A 19337-nucleotide genomic window follows, 5' to 3' on the forward strand; every position below is an offset into this window, starting at 1 on the left:
AAATCTGCTGACATGGAATGTTAGGGGGCTTCACAACCCCAGGAAGATACGCCAGATCTTTGCTTATTTCGACAGACTACACATAGACATTGCGCTCCTCCAGGAAACTCACCTTTCACCAATGCACAAGAGTAACATTGGGAGCAGATGGGCAGAATCGTACTACAGCTCTGTCTACTCCACTTACTCTAGAGGAGTAATGATATTGGTAAGGAAAGGGACAAAATTCGTAGTTGATTCCAGTCATATAGATGACCTAGGTTGATATGTTATCATAACGGGAAAGCTCAGGGGACAGAGAATTGCCTTAATAAACACGTATGGGCCAAACATAGATGACCCTGATTTTTTTAAATCTGTTTGGCGGAAAATTACTGAATTGCCCGAGATGGAGCTGCTTTGGGGTGGTGACTTCAATTTAGCCTTAAATGAGGTGTTGGATAGGCCGAGTGGATCCAAAGAGCCGCATAGAAGAGCTGTAGAGATGATGAAGGATATTATGTCTGATACTCGATTGTTTGACCTGTGGCGAACTCGATATCCTGTAGATAGGGAGGCTACGCACACCTCAGTTATACACAACAGCTGGTTGCGTATTGACTATCGGTTGGGCACAGAAGGGTTGGCGACGCAGATGGGACACATACGTCATTTACCGAAAACACTTTCTGATCATGCTCCTGTGATCCTGACTATTGACATGCCACATTACATACCCCCACCTTATATCTGGCGGTTTAACGCAAAAGCATTGCTCGATACTGTATACACAGACACTATTAGTAAAGCAATCACAGACTTTTTTTTGTTTAACAAGCCATCCACAGAGGACCCAGGTTTGTTGTGGGAAGCCTTTAAAGCTTTCATAAGAGGCATATGTATTAGCACGAATTCGGGTATATTAAAAGATATACGTCACCAGCTTAGCAAGCGAGAAAGGACACTGGCGGAATTAGAGCGGGAATATGCCCGAACGTAAAATGAGCAGCTATTGGGGGATATCCGAAAGGCCCAGACGGAATATCAATCGTTCGCTGATGACGAACTTAAATACATTGCGAAGCGGCAACGTACAAGGGCATTCGGTGAGGGGGGCAGGCCGGGGAAAGTGTTAGCGCACAAAATCTGCACTGGTCGTGCGTCGCACACGATTCTATCTGTGGCTGACAAGACGGGTATACTTCAATACGACACCTAGAATATACTGCAGGCATTTATGGGCTCCTACAGTGAGCTCTACAATTCGCAGCATACTGCCCCACCATCAGAAATTAGCGACTATATGGAAGATGTTGCAATTGCCTGGCTCTCTGACACACAAAGAGAATATCTCTCTTTGCCGGTCACAGTAGAGGAAGTACTAGAAGTAATTAAGCTGCTTCCTAATGGCAAGGCACCGGGGCCGGACGGCTTTACTTCGGAATTTTATAAGGCATTCGCAGCTCAATTGGCACCCCATCTTGTGGAGATGTATGGAGACGCTCATGATAAACTTATTTTGCCTCCTACATTGAGGGAAGCAATGATTATCGCTCTCCTGAAGCCGACTAAAAATCCGGAACAGTGTGATTCGTACAGGCCTTTGTCGTTAATAAACGTAGATAAAAAAAATACTGGCTAAGCTTCTGGCGAGGCGTCTGCAACCTCTTATGACGAAGCTCGTACTCCCGGATCAATCCGGCTTTATACCCAGTAGATCAACAGCGCATAACACTAGAACGTTATTTGCGCTCTCGCATTACCTGATCCCGTCCACAAAAGCTGCTGCAGTCCTGTTGGATGCAGCTAAAGCTTTCGATTCCATTGAATGGCCATATCTACACGCTGTATTGCAGAGTATGGGATTTCCCCCAGTATTTTCCCGGTGGATCCAACTACTGTATACAGCGCCCACTGCGCGTATTCGGGTGAATCAGCATGTGTCGGGGGCTATACTGATCGCGAGAGGCACGAGGCAGGGTTGTCTGCTGTCCCCGTTGCTTTTTGCGCTGGCACTCGAACCGTTAGCGTGTAAGATAAGGCAAGGACATCACTACTCTGCGCTACAGTTCCCACAAAGACCGCTACATATTTCGCTATACGCTGATGATATGGTGTTGTATGTGCGGGATCCGGAAGCGAATTTAGCGCCATTGCTGAGGGAGTATATTAAATTTGGCAGGCAATCGGGGCTTCAAATTAATTGGACCAAATCGCTAATTATACCGCTCACTGATACCACGCAGCCGCACTCCACTGAATTTCCCCTTGAATGGCAAACTGAGCCAGTTAAATACCTGGGCGTTTGGTATCATAGAGATCCGGAGGTTGTTATCCGTATTAACTACGGAAGGATGATTGATGCGCTGGAGGACAAAGTTAGGCGATGGATACAGCTACCGTTAACACTGGCTGATCGCACGGCCATTGTAAAAATGGTTATACTACCTAAATTTCTATACTTGTTTAATAGTATACCCATCACACCTCCGGTGGCGGTATTTTGCAGAATAACTACTCTGGTTACGCGACTGATATGGGCAGGTCGCCAGGTGCAAATCGAATTACGGTCCATGACTCTTCCTTATTCGAAAGGGGGCCTTCAGGTGCCGGATCTTTTTCTGTATTATTTGTGTGCGCAAGCGCAATATGTGCATTATTGGTATCATAGAGTACCGTATCTAACGCATGTAGCAATAGAGGAGGGGGATGCACACCCCATCCCGCTGACGGCTATTTTACCTTATAAACATCCTCCTCTGCACACCAGAGATATTAATACAATTGACGCCACGTGTGCAGCATGGCGTAAGATGGGCAAATTAGCCCATAAGTTTCCCTTATATGCCCCTGCAATGCCGCTGGTTAAACACCCGGAACTGTCGGTTACTCAGGAGGATAAAGGTATGCAGCTTCTCAAGCAAGTGGGTATTGAGAAAATGGGGGATTTATACCTAGATGGCACTTTTGTTGAGCCAAAGAACCTTACATATATTAGCAATCAGACATTACTTTTTAAATTTACGTATTATAGATTGCAAGGTGCTATCAAAACATTATATTCATCCTATCCCGTAGAGCCACCACAGCTAAAAACATTGCAACTATTGATCACTGACACACGGTGCGCATATATGGTGTCGAGGATATATGTGAAATTACAGGAGGACATTGATGGCAGTGCACAGCAGGCCTTAGCAAGATGGAATAATAGCTTGGAGGATCCACTCACGGGTGAGGAGTGGAAAGCTGTTGTATGCTCACGGGCATCCTTATGCCTAATGATAATTTGCGCATGCTGCACTTTAAATATCTGCACCAAACCTACTACACTCCTGCTAGACTATATAGATATGGACTGCGCCCAGATGCCCGATGTAGACGCTGTGGGGAAGATGAGGCAAATTTTATACATCTGACATGGTACTGCAAGCTGATCAATGACTATTGGGTACAAGTGGTGGAGATGCTCGGTAGGATGGTGGATCACAATACAGAATGCACGATCCGAGTATGTTTATTGGGACTAATTCAAGATGTACTAGCAGTTAAGCGTAAATTTTGTGTCGTAGCATTGCTACTAGCCAAGCGTAGAGTTTCATTATGTTGGGGTAGTCAGAAAACCCCCACCATTAAAGGCTGGCTTGAAGATATGGCTTATTGCCGTGATGCGCTGAAAACGTATGAAGAGGAGCTGCCCGCTGGCGCCAAGCCTAGAGACTATTGGAAGTATTTAGTTGATTATTTACAAAGTATTCAAGATCATTGACTATGTGATGCAGTGTAAATGGCAAGTACAAAACTGGAAGATGTCGCTATGTGTTTGTAAAATATGGGATGGAGAGTGTGGTAGTCCTACAGTCTGTGAGTTGTAAACTGTTTTTTTTGGACGAGGTATGTCCTGTTAAAAGCTAATAAACAAAATAAATAAACAAAACTGTCTGGCTGGGTGTATTTTGCTTAGTGCCACTGGCTTGCTCTATTTGTTTGTAGGTTGGTGCATGTCATGACACAGTCCCCAGTCACTATGAGATGGCAGGTATTGTGTTTGTGTGACTGGCATACACATCTTGGGTTGATTATCTATTGGTTAGTGTAGCTTTGCTTGCGGTGCATGTTTTCACTGTCCCCTTGCCACACAATCTTAGGTATGTTGTTTGTGTACTCACCAGGCTCTGGGATGTGTGTTAGGCCATGGATGCTCTCTGGTGGTAGGATGTCCCGCACCTTTTCCTCCCAGGTCCTGATGTAGACTGGTTTGGCAGGAGGGCCACCGCCGGTGCGCTGACTCAAGGCGTGATCTTTCTCGATGAGTTTCTTGACCATCCTGTGCACGTCATACCACCGGTTCTGGATATCGCCCTTTGTGCGCAACGTTGGTGCTTGTGCGTTCACCTTGTCCACAATCCTCGCCCACATCTTGGTTTTCTGTGAGATGGGGGTCCTTTGAACCAATGTACCAAACAAATGTGGCACTACTCTGATGATCTTGTCTACCAGCACTTAAAACTCACTATCTGTGAACTTTGGATTCTTCTTTGGAGGCATGGTGATGGGTGGTGGTGGTGGGGGATGTGTGTGTGAGGGTGCAAGTGATGTTGGTTGGGTGTTGGTTTTGCTGTGTGTATGTGTGTGTGCTTTTGTATGAGGTGCTGATGGTGTGTGAGTTGTGTGATGGGTGAGTTGTGAGTGTGTCTGTGGTTGCTGTTTACTGGTGTTTGCTGCTGGCTGTGTCTCCTGTTTGCAAGGGATGATGGTAGTGATTGTAGTCCTTTATATAGTTGGAGTTGTGGGTGTGTCTTTGTCCAATTATTTTTTTGGGGCTATTTATTGGCTTAGTCATTGCTTGTTTGGTCCTTTTTTTGTCTTTTTTCCTTTGTGTTTTGTAGGCATGAAGGAGACGTTCATGTGATGGAAACGGACGCTGCTGTTTTCTCGTGCGGCTTCTCCGCCTCGTTCACGCTGCCTGTCTTCTGTGTATGGTACGCGTCGTTCGTGGCAGTCTCTATTGCTTGTGTGCCTGGTTGTCTGTGCGTGTCGGTCGTGCGACTTGGTCTCCGTGCAAGTCGGTCTGGTTTTACACGCATAGCATCATACTGCGCTAATCGTACATCGCGGGTACGGGTCGGTCGGGTTAATTCCGGGTTCGTGTCGGTCGGTGAAAATCACATCGGTTTTCCGGCCGGATCACTATTTTCCCTCTGGCTCGATCGTACTTCTTGTATTCTGTGCGTGTCGATTGTAATTCACTCGCTGTTGGACTTGGCCCTTCTGGCAGGTTCACCCCTGAACTTTTTTGATTTTTACTGGTGACTTGGTGTGGTGATTGGTTGGTTTCTGCGCACTTTCCCTGTGTCCCAGGGTAAAGTGCGTGCGTGCTCTGAGTGCATGAGGTGAGATAGGCCTGCCCTCCCATAGGAATGCATGGGGAATGTATGTGTCCCTAGTAGTTCCTGATGCGTGGGGTGTGCAGGCCCGAGTTTGGTATGTGCGGACTCGTGGGAGTGAATGCTGCGCGATGATGTGTGCGGCGTGTATGTACCTAGTGTGGAAGTGCCACTTCTAGAAGTGGGCACTTCTGTGTGCAGTGTGTCTGTCGCGTGATTGGCTGGTCGTGTCATGTGACGGGCTAGGGATTCCCCAGTGTCAGGATGAGTCACCCAGTGGTGAATGGGGAGATCATCAGCTAGATGGGTGGGAGGAGTCCACCTGGGTCCTGAATAGGACAGGGTTTTCCAAACACAATGCTGGCCCCGCCCCCTGTGGTGCGACTGACGACCCTAGCCCTGCCAATGAATAGAGTGAGGGGCTGAGCACATCAAGGGTGCTCCCCAACCAGCTGCGACTGGTTTTCCCCCTCACCCTGAACCCAGAACAAAGGGTTTGTCTGTATAAAAATGGGGCTGTGTCCCCACAGAAACTGTTCTCTGCCAGGATCTTACCTGAGGGGGGCTGCTGCTGCTGCTGGACCAGAGGACCGCCACCTGGACTACCTCCCTGCCTGGAGGCCCAGTGAGCTGGCTCTGGGTCCAGCCTTGCCCCCCCCCTGCCCTGCTGCATGCAGGGAAGAACTCTGCTGGACTTGCGCTTTTTATTGTATGCTCCCCAAAGCACCTGGAAGCGCTGTTCTTTGACCTGCAGCCTGGGAGCGTTTTTTTTTCATTGATAGCGCTAGGAGCGCTTTATTTTTGCCAGCCGGTGCCCACCCGGCGTTTGCCCCGTTTTCTGCCGATTCTAGGGTCTCCTGGCAGGTGCCCACCCTGCCAGGGACATTGCTGAGGCTGTAAGCGGGTGCCCACCCCGCGGGATATTGTTGTTATTATCTCGAGGGAGCCCACCCCTCTTACGGCAGGAGAAATCACCGCAGCGGCCCGAGCCGCGGCCAACAGGAAGTCAGGCAAGTCTTGAAGAGACGTGGGCGGGGCTTCCGGCCGGGAAGCTGAGGGACCCCGAGGGCTGCGTCTATCCCCAGCGGTGCTCCCGGTGTGTAGGGAGCCCCGCAGACACCCCGAGGCCCGCCAAGGAAAGAAGCTAGCAGGTCTGCCCGGGGCCCTCGTGAGCTGAGAGAGCCCCGGTGTCCCGGAGAGGTCGGAGCGTGGTATGCTCCGTGTCCGCCGCCTGCTGAGACCCGGGAGCAGCCGAGAGAACCAGAAGCAACGCGGGAGTCCCAGGTGAGTGGAGCTCCACGCGGTGGAAGATTCTGCCTGTTCGGCCCCTCTTCCCCCCCCCCCAGCAGCGCCGCAGGTGCAGGCTGCTGCACTGAGGGGGCAGTTCTTTCGTTGCATTGCTCGGAGTGTGCTCGAGTGGCACTCCAACGCGGGCCATAATTGATCCTAGAGCCCCTGAGAGGCTCCAACGAAGGTGCCCATTGTTTTGTTGAGCCCGTGAGGCTCCCAACGTTCTGGGGGCATTCTTTGCGCGAGAGCGGCCCCGTGAGGCTCCAACGAAGGAGCGCATTATCGATCAGAGCCTGCGAGGCTCAGGGGCATTTCTTGTGTAGAGCCTGTGAGGCTCAGGGGGCCACAAGTGTTTTCTTAGAGCCCAGAGGGGCCCCACGTGACTGTGATCTGTGTTCAGAGGGCACAGTGGTGCCCACGTTCCTTTTCCCAGCTGCCCAGCACTTAGTGGGCAGCTGCAACGTTTAGGTTGTGACCTCTGCGTTTGGTTGTGCGCTTGGCTGGCGCAGCTGGCGCAGCCGTGCCCTAAATTCTCTGGACATAGGACGTCCAAGCCCCAACAAGGCCAGTTGGCCTAGGGACTGCCACAGTGGTGGCTAATGTGAGTTTGGCGCTATTGTTCCTTTCCTGCACCTCTGAATGTGTTTATGCGTCATGTGCTTTGCTTTACACCTCTAAATGTATTTTTTGCATCCTGTGTTTAGGTGCTTAGACCCCTACAGGTAGAGTGATACTTAGGTGGTTGTTTTTCCCCTAGTACAGGTGGTGCTAGTGAGGTCCTAGTTCCCTGCGTGGTATTCCTAAAGGTGGTTAGGGTTGCGTAGGTGGTACGTTCTGATACCAGTAGTTACTGGTTGTGTGCTATATGTTCTATTTTTAGTGCTACAGTGATTGTATGTGCTATGTTCTAAAATAGTATCCCTACGTTCTAAGTGCTATTTCTACAAAGTGCTAATTCCTGACAGTGGTCCATGTGGCCCTGTCCCCTGTATATATAATCCCTTGTAAATTCTGCCCGTGCCTGTTGGCACATTATAAAGTGTGTGTTTTTATCTAATGTGTTGTGTATAATACAAAGGCTATTTTTATATAATACCTTGTGTGGAGTTTCCTTTGTGGTGGGCCTTGGGTGTTGTTGCTGGGTGCGCGCGCAAACGCTTTACACATCGCCTCAGGGATAAGCCTGACTGCTCGTGCCAAGCTACCAAGGGGGTGAGCAGGGGTTATCTTTGGCGTGTAACTCCCCAGCCCTGACTAGAGTGGTGGTTTCTGCCTGACTTTGGCACAAGCCTTAGCCAACCAGAAATCCCATTTCTAACATTGGTGATCAGCGGTGGGATTTGGACTTGCGTTTGCGCTGTACCGCAGCGGCAACTGGCCGCACTACAAAACTCTGCATTTAGATAAATCACATGGTATAGGGATTATTGTTTTAAAATTGTTTTTAATTGTCATTTCCTTGGAAATGTGTTTTTGTGCACTGTGAGTTAGGTGTCCCTAGCTCGGGAGGGTAGATCATCCCCCTTAGTGCATTGTGTTTTCTGGATTCACCAGAGGGTGGGATCCAGTGGTGGCAGCGTAATAGTGTCCTGTACATTTGTCCCCCGCCCTGCGCCCAGAGTTGGTACCTGTGTCACGTGGTGGTCAGGTTGAGGAATCAGGGGTGGTAGAAACTGCCTTACCAGTCCGAGGGGAGGGTTGTGTGTGGATGAGTGGTGAGTGGCACTAGGCAAGTGAGTGTGAGTTCTCTGGGTTAGAGAGCTTGCTGAATCTTTTTGTGAAGTGTGTACTCCTGTTAAGCTCAGACCCCGAGGTTCCCTGTGTGATCTTTTCTCTAGAACGTCTGCCAGAATGGAGCCTGCTTTTGATCTCAGTGATCTAGTTTATTACAGTATGCAGGAGTTGGAAAGGTTCTGTAGAGAGAGAAACATAGGGGTGAGCGAGTCAGACACGGTGTACGAATTGAGGAACTACATGATTGGATGGCAAGCAGATGAATGGGAACGTGAGCGCAGTGAGGAAGAAAGGGCCCGGGCCTCACACCTGGAGGGTGGTGGGTCCGTGGGGAGCCCTGAAGATTTAGAAGATGACAGTACCTGGACTCCAGTAGAGAGTGAGGACCCCGTAGGTAGGGAGTCCCTTGCTGGGTCCAGCGTAGGAGATAGCGCCTCATCCCTTTCCTTGTCCCCTGAGTATAGTGGTAGTTTTCTGGATTCCCCAGTGAGGGTGGAGTCCAGGGGGGGCAGCGATATAAAGTGCAGTACAGAGAGTCCCAGTCCCCCGAGTGTGGTACCTTGTTCCCGAGAGGAGGAATGTAGGTTGAAGTTCAGGGGCAGTAAGAAGCTGTCTCACCAGTCTTGGGAGGAGGCTGTGGAGGAATGTCATGATGCACTGGTGGACTGGTTGGTGTTTAACCCGGAGCAGGATTTGGATGGAGTACTAAATATGATTATCAAGGAGCAGATGCTCAGTAGTTGTTCTCCAGGGTTGCGCCAACACCTGTTGAGGTATAACTCTTTTTGTCCATTTGAACTTGCAGAGGAAGCAGACCGCTGGGAAAGGGCCAGAGGTTCTCTAGTGTCATTAGTGAGTGATTCCAACAATAGTGGGTCAGAGATCCTCCAGCCCAGCGTGGTGGAGGAGGCTCAGTGTAGCCCAGCTAGGTCCCAGGATAGCGAGGAGGGTGTAGGGGCTCACTGCCTGGCTCAGTGGAGCAGGAGTGAGGGGGTGACCGAGGGTCCCCAGACGCCCGAAACCCTGCCTCAGGACTTGGATGGTTTCATGAGGGAACACCAAGTTGGGGACCTAGGCTGTCCTGTTAGTCCACTTGAGGAAGATCTCTTAGTGAATGGAGGACCTAGAGCACCTGTAACCAGGGCTCCTGTGGTTCTGGAGTCTGGCGGTACCGCTCCGGTAGGGAGGGTACAGGAGTCCAGCGTGAGTGATTGGGGGATGAGTTCCCCAGTGGAAGAGCCGGTGGGTCAGGGACTTCCCAGTTGGGCTAGGTTCCCGTGTAGTGACCAGGGTGACACCACTTCTGTTCTGGGGGATCTCCGCGCACTGTCAGGTGGACAGGGGACGGGAGATCAGCGCCAGACAGACAGTCGCTCGACATACGTGTCATTTGATAGCCTCAGGGGGATGGAGTGGAGATCCCCAGAAGTCCTGGAGTGCCAGGCAATTATTCCACCAAAGGTTCTAGGCCGGAGGTTGGAAGGCCAGGTTCAGGATCAGCCTGACCTGAAGGGTGGGACGTCTGTAATCAGCGTCCCGACCAGTTCTTCTTCCAGAGGTACCGCCCCAGTTGGTAGGGAGCAGGGTTCTGGAAGGGGGTGCAGAGGGTGGGAGAGCCCACCTCTGCCCCCAGTACAACCTGAGGGGTTAAACCCTGGGTTGGAATGGCGTTCTAGGTGTACCCCTCGCCAGAGGAGGAGGAACCCTAGGAGAAGAGGTAGGGGGAGGAGAGCCTTCCCTGAGACTCCTGGTCCGCCTGAGGGTGTAGACCCTAGGCTGGAGAACCAGTGGCAGTCTAGTCCTGTCTTTCAGAGAGGAAGAGTGGAGAATGGCCGCTATGTGCCAGGGGTTACTACCCCCCACTCTGTGGTTAGGCAAAGACCAGTGGCACCTGGGTGGCCTAGGGCCTGGTCTTGGCCGCGGACAACTTGGGAGTACCAGTGGGGTAGCCCAGTTGGTCCAGACAGTGGTGTTAGAAAGAATTCCATGGGTTCGCCGTGGCGTAGAACCGGAGGGTGTCCCTGCAGTTGCGGGCCCGCGTCCGTGTTCTATCGCCCCAAGCAGGGAAGTCCATCACGGTGGTGATTGGGCTGCCCTGCGTTTTGGCTGGAAGGGGGTTGTGTTGGACTTGGCCCTTCTGGCAGGTTCACCCCTGAACTTTTTTGATTTTTACTGGTGACTTGGTGTGGTGATTGGTTGGTTTCTGCGCACTTTCCCTGTGTCCCAGGGTAAAGTGCGTGCGTGCTCTGAGTGCATGAGGTGAGATAGGCCTGCCCTCCCATAGGAATGCATGGGGAATGTATGTGTCCCTAGTAGTTCCTGATGCGTGGGGTGTGCAGGCCCGAGTTTGGTATGTGCGGACTCGTGGGAGTGAATGCTGCGCGATGATGTGTGCGGCGTGTATGTACCTAGTGTGGAAGTGCCACTTCTAGAAGTGGGCACTTCTGTGTGCAGTGTGTCTGTCGCGTGATTGGCTGGTCGTGTCATGTGACGGGCTAGGGATTCCCCAGTGTCAGGATGAGTCACCCAGTGGTGAATGGGGAGATCATCAGCTAGATGGGTGGGAGGAGTCCACCTGGGTCCTGAATAGGACAGGGTTTTCCAAACACAATGCTGGCCCCGCCCCCTGTGGTGCGACTGACGACCCTAGCCCTGCCAATGAATAGAGTGAGGGGCTGAGCACATCAAGGGTGCTCCCCAACCAGCTGCGACTGGTTTTCCCCCTCACCCTGAACCCAGAACAAAGGGTTTGTCTGTATAAAAATGGGGCTGTGTCCCCACAGAAACTGTTCTCTGCCAGGATCTTACCTGAGGGGGGCTGCTGCTGCTGCTGGACCAGAGGACCGCCACCTGGACTACCTCCCTGCCTGGAGGCCCAGTGAGCTGGCTCTGGGTCCAGCCTTGCCCCCCCCCTGCCCTGCTGCATGCAGGGAAGAACTCTGCTGGACTTGCGCTTTTTATTGTATGCTCCCCAAAGCACCTGGAAGCGCTGTTCTTTGACCTGCAGCCTGGGAGCGTTTTTTTTTCATTGATAGCGCTAGGAGCGCTTTATTTTTGCCAGCCGGTGCCCACCCGGCGTTTGCCCCGTTTTCTGCCGATTCTAGGGTCTCCTGGCAGGTGCCCACCCTGCCAGGGACATTGCTGAGGCTGTAAGCGGGTGCCCACCCCGCGGGATATTGTTGTTATTATCTCGAGGGAGCCCACCCCTCTTACGGCAGGAGAAATCACCGCAGCGGCCCGAGCCGCGGCCAACAGGAAGTCAGGCAAGTCTTGAAGAGACGTGGGCGGGGCTTCCGGCCGGGAAGCTGAGGGACCCCGAGGGCTGCGTCTATCCCCAGCGGTGCTCCCGGTGTGTAGGGAGCCCCGCAGACACCCCGAGGCCCGCCAAGGAAAGAAGCTAGCAGGTCTGCCCGGGGCCCTCGTGAGCTGAGAGAGCCCCGGTGTCCCGGAGAGGTCGGAGCGTGGTATGCTCCGTGTCCGCCGCCTGCTGAGACCCGGGAGCAGCCGAGAGAACCAGAAGCAACGCGGGAGTCCCAGGTGAGTGGAGCTCCACGCGGTGGAAGATTCTGCCTGTTCGGCCCCTCTTCCCCCCCCCCCAGCAGCGCCGCAGGTGCAGGCTGCTGCACTGAGGGGGCAGTTCTTTCGTTGCATTGCTCGGAGTGTGCTCGAGTGGCACTCCAACGCGGGCCATAATTGATCCTAGAGCCCCTGAGAGGCTCCAACGAAGGTGCCCATTGTTTTGTTGAGCCCGTGAGGCTCCCAACGTTCTGGGGGCATTCTTTGCGCGAGAGCGGCCCCAGATAACAGTGGGCCGCTCCCGGAACCAAGGCTCATTTTTCCGCTGCCCCGCCTGACAGTGGGCAGCGGCAGCGTCCGGGGGCATCTCCTTGGCGACCACGAGCCCCGTGAGGCTCCAACGAAGGAGCGCATTATCGATCAGAGCCTGCGAGGCTCAGGGGCATTTCTTGTGTAGAGCCTGTGAGGCTCAGGGGGCCACAAGTGTTTTCTTAGAGCCCAGAGGGGCCCCACGTGACTGTGATCTGTGTTCAGAGGGCACAGTGGTGCCCACGTTCCTTTTCCCAGCTGCCCAGCACTTAGTGGGCAGCTGCAACGTTTAGGTTGTGACCTCTGCGTTTGGTTGTGCGCTTGGCTGGCGCAGCTGGCGCAGCCGTGCCCTAAATTCTCTGGACATAGGACGTCCAAGCCCCAACAAGGCCAGTTGGCCTAGGGACTGCCACAGTGGTGGCTAATGTGAGTTTGGCGCTATTGTTCCTTTCCTGCACCTCTGAATGTGTTTATGCGTCATGTGCTTTGCTTTACACCTCTAAATGTATTTTTTGCATCCTGTGTTTAGGTGCTTAGACCCCTACAGGTAGAGTGATACTTAGGTGGTTGTTTTTCCCCTAGTACAGGTGGTGCTAGTGAGGTCCTAGTTCCCTGCGTGGTATTCCTAAAGGTGGTTAGGGTTGCGTAGGTGGTACGTTCTGATACCAGTAGTTACTGGTTGTGTGCTATATGTTCTATTTTTAGTGCTACAGTGATTGTATGTGCTATGTTCTAAAATAGTATCCCTACGTTCTAAGTGCTATTTCTACAAAGTGCTAATTCCTGACAGTGGTCCATGTGGCCCTGTCCCCTGTATATATAATCCCTTGTAAATTCTGCCCGTGCCTGTTGGCACATTATAAAGTGTGTGTTTTTATCTAATGTGTTGTGTATAATACAAAGGCTATTTTTATATAATACCTTGTGTGGAGTTTCCTTTGTGGTGGGCCTTGGGTGTTGTTGCTGGGTGCGCGCGCAAACGCTTTACACATCGCCTCAGGGATAAGCCTGACTGCTCGTGCCAAGCTACCAAGGGGGTGAGCAGGGGTTATCTTTGGCGTGTAACTCCCCAGCCCTGACTAGAGTGGTGGTTTCTGCCTGACTTTGGCACAAGCCTTAGCCAACCAGAAATCCCATTTCTAACACTCGCGTTGCATCGTACTGCACGGGTCGTACGGCGCTGGTCCGTGTCGGTCGGTATTCGGTCCGGGTCCGTGTCGGTCGGTTCATTTTGCGGCATGAATCGGAATGGGCCCCTTAGTGTCTTGGGGGCAATGGTGGAGGAGTAGAGAAGAGCTATAAATAAAAAGTAGAGGGACAACTGTCTGCTGTAAGACAATTATCTGTTCCGCCATCTACATCTAAATGCCGACAAAGGGCAGAGTTATTTTAGTATTCTGATAACACATGAGCTGTTGAAAATGTAAACAGATTACTAATCTGTTGTTATTTCCAGGTATTTAGAAATCTGCATTTGTGAAATCGCTGCTAGCAAATCTTTGCTTGATACCTCTGAGCTGAATAATTTTAGACGCATAGCATTGCCCAGTACTGGGTTAAAGCCCTTGAAAAACACTCTTGCTCGCAAATTCAAATAATTGTGGAACAAAACTGCATCCTTGACCCCTTTCATTCAGGCTTCAGACTAGGTAGAAGAACTGAATTAATTGTACTTTCAGTTCTGGACAATATCCGTAGATTGGTGGACAAAGGTGGAATGGGTGCTTTGGTCCTTGTGGACCTTTCTCCATCCTTTGGTATGATGATTGATCACACATTCTGTTTTCCAGACATTAGTCCGCTGGCATCTCAGACAATATACTGGTTATTGTCTTATCTGACAGGAACACATTAACTAGTTGCTTTACCTTCCTACAAGTTCAAACCCAAAGCTCTTAACTTCTGTGTCCTTCATGGCTCAATACTATTGCCTCTTTTATTTAACATTCACTTCACCTTTCAGCCTAGTTTCTCCATCAGTCTGGTGCAACATTCTATATGTATGCAGATGACATCCAATTGGCCTTTAGGTTTGCTCATAATACATCCTCATCCCTGGCATTGCAGCATAGCATTCAATTAGGGCGTTGGCGGATGCCGTTAATTTCTTGAAACTGAACCCCTACAAAAATGGAACATTTTACTGTTTCACTTGAGACCCTGACTTTAGAATATCTTTCTTGGCCTACTTTTATGGGTCCATGTGATACTCCTTCCTCCATAGTTCTCAACTTAGGTATCTATGTGGATTTCAAATTTTCTTTTGGCTCACAGGTAGCAATAGTGGTAAGTTCTTGTTTTATTTAACTTAAATCACTCTGCACCATTCTTTCATGTATGAAAAGAAGATTTCATGTTATAACTAAGAAGCTTGTTCAATCCAGCATGGATTATGGTAATGCCATATATTTGTTGGCACCTAGAAAACTGGTCAATCAGCTACAATTGAACCAAAATACAGATGCTCAATTGATGTGTGAGGAACCTAGGCACCAGCATATTTCTCCCTTCTGAAACAACGACACAGGCTACCAGCTCAAAACATTTTGTTTAGGGCCATAGTCATTGTTTAGAGAGCTGTTTATTAAAATGTTCCAGACCTCATTGCATCCAGATTCACTTGATCCAAGTCTAGTCTGTTTAATTATCTAACGATCATCATCTTACAATAGTTTTCCTCAGTGATTTGGGGTTTTTCAGTCAATACCTCTAGATTCTGGAATTCCCTACCTTGCCTTCTTCGATCAGAACTTTCTATAATTTGTTTCAGAAAGACAATAATACTTTTTTTTTTACTATGTAGCCATTCCAGTAGCCTGTGTTTAAAATAGTATATTTTAGAGCCATGAGATTTTGGTGTACATGTGCATTACAAATAACCTATAACAGCATAATAAATAGAACATAGAGGACTGCGGTCATGAGAAGGTAGCAGTACTCTTATGTGGGATGCTTTTATCACAAATAGTACAGTGCAGGCACAACACATTTTCTCTTCTCATGTTTTTTGTGCATGACCCCTCCACGTTACTCCACTAGCAATACCTCTAAACAGTATTCCTGGTGCTAACCTTCACCATGTTCATTGTGAATGTGAAATCAGACGCAAGGGAACACATGTTCTTATGGAAGGTGTTATGAAATGCGTGAGGAAAGCGGCTTATTGTAGAGTGAGGTTGTGAGGCCTCACTATGTAATAATCTCACGATCTGTACTGAGTACAGCTAGATTTGTTTTCAAAATCTTAGCTCAACCCTGGTTAGCTGTTGCTCTGAACAGTCAGGCTTTATCAAAGAAACAAGTGTAAATTACTAGGAAGTCCCAAAAGGTATGCAGACATAATATCACATTGGAAGTGGCGACCTACATAAATACCGAGTTAGAAATATCGTGACACAGAAATATTGACAGCAAGAATATCGCAGTCAAGAATATTGAATTTAAGGGGCGAAATATCATTTAAAAAAATATAGAAGTCAATAATATCGTTTACAAACATATAGGGGCATATTATCCAGACACGGTGTTAAAATGATCGCCGCTTTAGCGACAGAAAACTGCCGCTAAAGTGGCGATAATGGGCTTGATAATATGTCCTTGAGAATTCCCATAGAAGCCCATGTTCTGGTGTCAACATGGGCTTCTATTGGAATGCTCTGCGGCATATTATCAAACCCATTATCGCCGCTTTAGCAGCAGTTTTCTGCCGCTAAAGCGGCGATAATTTTAACGCCGTGCTTGATAATATGCCCCATAGTTGTTTAAAATATACATTTTTTAATTGGTGTTATGTATTATAGTTTATATTTTAAATGTATGTGATGTATGTATTTTTGTATGAGTGTTCTTTTTGTTTTTAAAATGTGTAACATTTTCAGTAGTGATCAATTTTATTTAATAAAATTTTGCGTTTTTTTAGTTCTGTAGTGGGTTGTAGGTTTATAGAGGAATAGGGTGGGAAGTAATTTAGTTATAATAAATTAATGCATATTTTTGATTTAATAATATTTATTTTATTGAGATTTTATAGTGTTAATTGTGGGAAGGAATTTATTTGTAATTATTTATCATTTGGTTGTTAATTAATAATAATTAATTGATTGGCAATTAACTATAGTAATTGTGTAATTGTTTTCAGGTATGGGTTGTGGGGTTTATAGGGGTAAAGGGTGGGAAATATTTCTTGTTTAATTAATAATTAGTTCTTAATTTATGTCAATTAATTTATTGAAAATTAAGCATGGAAATTGTGTAATAATTTTTAGGTGCGGGTTGTGGGGTTTATAGGAGTAAAGGGTGGGAAGTAATTTATCTTTAATTAATTAATAATTAGTTGATAATTTATATTAATGAATTGATTGTAAATTACTGATAGGAATTGTCTAATTAATTTTAGGTGCAGTTTGTGCGGTTTATAGCAGTAAAGGGTGGGAAATATTGTATTTGTAATTAATTATTAATTAGTTATTCATTAATATTAATTAATTTTAATTAATTAATTGAACATTGAATATGTAAATTGCTTAATTATTTTTAGATGTGCGTCGTGGGGTTTATATGGGTAATGGATGGGAAGTCATTTATGTTTAATCAATTAATAATTAGTTGATCTTTATTATTCATCAATTAATTGATATTTAATTAGGGTATTTGTTTATAATTTTTGTGGATTCGTTTTACTTTTATGGAGGTAAAGGGAGGTGCGTAAAATCATTCTACTTACTTTATAATAAGTTGTTAAATACTATTAGATTTAATTTGTTTTTTAATTAATAATATTTCGGTAATTGGTAAATAATTATGTTAATTATTGAAGTACATTAAAAGAAATTAGATGTGGTTTGTGAATTGTGTGGTGTTATAGGGTAGAAAATAAAAAGTAAATGTATGTAATAATTAATATTTTTGTTTCTAAATAATTATTAATTCAATATATTTATTTGTTTGAATATTATTTTTTATTTGATTTAATATATTATTTGTAATCAATTAATCAATCACAGTACTTATAAAGCGCGCTACACAAGGCGCTGAAGGGGGGGGGGGCGTTCTGCTGCTACTGCCCGAAGAGCCATGTCTTGAGGAGCCTCCTGAAGGTGAGCAGGTCCTGGGTCTGCCGCAGGTGGGTGGGGAGGGAGTTCCAGGTCTTGGCCGCGATGTAAGTGAAGGATCTGCCTCCGGCAGTGGTTCGTTGGATTCGGGGGACAGCAGCGAGGGCGAGGCTTGCAGAGCGGAGCTGGCGGGCGGGGTTGTAGAAGTTGAGTTTGCTGTTCAGGTATGTTGGTCCAGAGTTGTGGAGTGCTTTGTGTGTGTGGGTGAGGAGTTTGAAGGTGATCCTCTTGTTGACGGGGAGCCAGTGCAGGTCTCTTAGGTGGGGGGTGATGTGGCTGCGGCGAGGGAGGTTGAGGATCAGGCGGGCTGAGGCGTTCTGGATGCGTTGTAGTCGCTGTAGGTGTAGGGTTGGGATTCCAGCGTAGAGTGCGTTGCCGTAGTCCAGCTGGCTGCTGACGAGGGCTTGGGTCACCGTTCTTCTGGTTTCGATCGGGATCCACTTGTAGACCCTGCGAAGCATGCGGAGGGTGTTGAAGCAGGAGGAGGAGACGGCGTTTACCTGCTTGGACATGGAGGAGTCGAGGATGAATCCCAAGTTGCGTGCGTGGTCTGTGGGTGTCGGTGCCGTTCCTAGTGTAGTCAGCCACCAGGAGTCGTCCCAGGCAGACGGGGTAGGGCCGAGGATGAGGACTTCCGTCTTATCCGAATTCAGCTTCAGGTGGCTGTTCCTCATCCACTCGGCAACGGCCTTCATACCCTCATGGAGGTTGGTTTTGGCGGTGTGCGGGTCCTTGGTGAGGGAGAGGATGAGCTGGGTATCGTCGGCATAGGAGATGATGTTCAGGTCGTGTTAGCGGGCCACTTGTGCGAGTGGGGCCATGTAGATGTTGAATAGTGTCAGGCTGAGGGATGAGCCCAGGGGAACGCCGCAGATGAGGTCGGTTGCTTCGGCTCTGTAGGGTGGGAGGTGGACTCTCTGGGTTCTACCAGCGAGGAAGGAGGAGGTCCAGTCCAGGGCTTTATCCCGAATTCCGGCATCTTGGAGGCGCGTTCTTAGTGTGCGGTGACAGACCGTGTCGAAGGCGGCTGACAGGTCCAGGAGGATGAGGGAAGAGGTTTTGCCGCTGTCAACTTGGTGTCAGATGTCGTCTGTGGCGGCGATGAGGGCTGTCTCGGTGCTGTGGTTCCGTCTGAATCCGGATTGCGACGGGTCTAGGAGATTGTTGTCTTCGAGGTGGTGGGTCAGCTGTATGTTGGCGATCTTCTCGATGACTTTTCCCGGGAAGGGGAGCAGGGAGATGGGCCGGTAGTTCTTGAGGTCTTTGGGGTCCGCCTTGGGCTTCTTGAGGAGGGCGTTGATTTCGGCGTGCTTCCAGCTTTCCGGGAATGTCGCTGAGTCGAAGGAGATGTTAATGACCTTTCGTAGTTGGGGTGCGATGGTAGTGTCTGCTTTGTTGAACACGTGGTGTGGGCAGGGGTCTGCTGGCGATCCTGAGTGGATGGAGTTCATGGTCTTGCGTGTTTCGACGTCGCTAACGTGGGCCCAGGAGGTCAGTAGGTTGGTGTTGTTCGGGATGGGGTCTGCCGTGGTCGGGCCGGGCGGTACGTTGAAATGTGGATGTCGATGATCTTGGGTGTTTGTCATATGTATGTAACATTATAATATGTTTTTAAAAAATATTAAATATATTTGTATTTACATTTTTGATATATATATATTTTGATTTGTTTTGTTTTTCAAATACTTTAGTTGTTGTTAATAATATGTTTGTTTTAAATTTTGAACTGACTTTAGTGAGAATATTAATTGTTACCCCTCCTCAATCCAACACTTTGCCTACTGTTGCACTCACTGGAGTGGGAATAGTAATTTTACCCCTCCACTATCCAACACAATTCCCTACTGTTGCACTCATTGGAGTGGGAATAGTAATTATTTCCCCTCTACTATCCAACACTTTACCTACTGTTACAATTATTGGAGTGGGAATAGTAATTGTTACCCATCCGCAATCCAACAATTTCCCTACTGTTACTCTGACTGGAGTGGGAATATACATTTTTACCCCT

The sequence above is a fragment of the Triturus cristatus genome, chromosome 5_2, assembly GCF_964204655.1.
Source record: "Triturus cristatus chromosome 5_2, aTriCri1.1, whole genome shotgun sequence".
Taxonomy (NCBI): domain Eukaryota; kingdom Metazoa; phylum Chordata; class Amphibia; order Caudata; family Salamandridae; genus Triturus; species Triturus cristatus.